This window comes from Lactuca sativa, chromosome 1, assembly GCF_002870075.4.
Source record: "Lactuca sativa cultivar Salinas chromosome 1, Lsat_Salinas_v11, whole genome shotgun sequence".
Lineage (NCBI taxonomy): Eukaryota > Viridiplantae > Streptophyta > Magnoliopsida > Asterales > Asteraceae > Lactuca > Lactuca sativa.
Window position 1 is genome coordinate 182,121,525 of NC_056623.2, and position 2,072 is coordinate 182,123,596.

At 40.4% G+C, this 2,072-nt stretch overlaps 1 non-coding gene across 1 annotated transcript; it reads left to right on the forward strand.

The window, feature by feature from the left end:
* Positions 1 to 483: 483 nt before the first annotated feature.
* On the forward strand, positions 484 to 590 carry LOC111910826 (small nucleolar RNA R71). Its single transcript, XR_002856648.2, has one exon. It is a non-coding gene; the product is annotated as a small nucleolar RNA R71 (small nucleolar RNA).
* Positions 591 to 2,072: the final 1,482 nt, after the last annotated feature.

A 2,072-nucleotide genomic window follows, 5' to 3' on the forward strand; every position in this document is an offset into this window, starting at 1 on the left:
TAAAGGCCTCGACCTGTCTGCCTATACTTCTCTTCTTTTTGCTTCTTATACTCTTCATATGGCAGCCACTCCTTCTTCGGTTTCCTCCAGTCCTCCTTAAACGTATCCCCACTAGAGTAGCACACTTGAGCTTTTCTGTTCCCATACTCATCTACATTGCAGTCCTTGGTCAAGTGTGGACCACTGCATCTCTCGCAACCCACTCTTATGGCATGTATCGATTGGTCCATCTGTGTTATCCTGCGGTCCATATTATTCAGCATGGCCATGACCGCTGCTATTTCTTCAGTTTGGGCCCCTCCTCCGCCTTTGATTCCTTCTTGCCTCGAGTTGTGGTATTCGCGAGAATGCTTCGCGAATTCTTCAATTAGCTCCTTGACCTCCCTTGGATTTTTCTTTGTCAAAGGTCCTTGAGAATCAAGGAGTTGTCTTGTCATCACGTTGACCCCATCATAAAAGATTGACATCTCTTGCTGCACATTTAGGTCATGCTGAGGGCAATTTCTGAGCAAGCCCTTGTACCGCTTCCATGCTTCGTATAGTGACTCCCCCGGTTGTTGCTCAAAGTTGGCTATTACCTTCTTGAGTTTGGCTATCTTGGATAGCGGGCAAAACTGGTCCAGGAATTGCTCACGCATTTGAGCCCAAGTGGTGATTGTACCCGGTGGGAGTGCTTTTAACCACTCCTTAGCAGCTCCTTTGAAAGTGATGGGAAGCATCCTAAGCAAGACTGTGTTTATGTTGACATTTGGGACATTGAAGTAGTCTGCAATGTCGTTGACTTCATCTAGATGCTTAAAAGCATCCTCATGATCTTTCCCGAAAAATGGGATGTCCTTCAGTGCAGTCAATATGTGTCCCTTCAGCTCGAATGTGGCAGTGGCAGGTATTGCGGGTTGGACTAAACCGGAACCCACATCTTCTCGGATCCGCTTCTTGTAAGCTCCCATGGACATTTCTTCAATTGTTGCCATCTCGTACCTTGGCTCGTTCTCGGGTTCGCTCGTGTGTTCTTCAAATTCCGGCTCGGTATCGTATTCGGACTCGGTTTGGACGGGTGTTTGATCCAAGTGCTCAATATTGCTCTTGTGCCTCGCGGATGAACTTGACTCTCCTGTCTTCTTTCCTGACTTCCTTGAAAAAGCTGACTTCAATTCTTGTAAGGGCGTCTTTTTCTTGTGAATTGCAGACTCAGGATCTTCGAGTGGTGGCACCAAGGGTGTGTTTGCACCTCTGGTCATGAACTCCTGCAACTTGCTAAACTAAAAACGTAAAACTGGACTAAAATAAGAAAAACTAAAAACTGAAATCTCATCTTTCACGTCGTGAGTTTATTAAAACTCACGTCGTGAACTCTGTGAGAGAAATAGAAATAAACTAAGCTAAGCTAACAAAAATAAATAACCAATTAACCTTTTTGCAGATTTTATTCCACAAAAAGGGGTTGATTAATCTAATGCAACTAAATAAACTAATAATCTAAGCCGTTCCCCGGCAATGGCGCCAAAAACTTGATGTGCACAAAAGTACTCACTAATTTTAATATTTATAACCTAACAAACTTAACTAACTATGCACTTATAGGCAGTATACCTAGTCAGATTACAATATAGCTTGGGTAAGTCGGGTGTCGATCACAGGGAACGGTGTTACTAATTAATTTACTTACTATTAAATTAACCTAATTATTAACAAGTTTAAAAGGGGTTTTATCTGGTTTTACAAGATCATATGAACTTAAATCAAATTCAATAAATAAAAACACACCCTTGTTTAGTTTGAATCCACTTCTCCCTTATGGCTAGCTAATGATTACGGATTATTAAGTTGGTTTTTAGTTGTATTAGTAATTTAGTTCTAACTTTACCAATAATTAACTAATTCATGTCAAACCATGTATGTTCACACATAATTAAAATGTAGATATGCTATGTAAGATTTGTTATATAAACGCAATTATGATCACAATACACGTTCTCTAGGACGGCTAAGCTTATTTATTCTAATTACTAACTAAGATTGATCAATCTTAGCTCTAACAATTCAATGTTCACTAAATCATTAGGTAAACA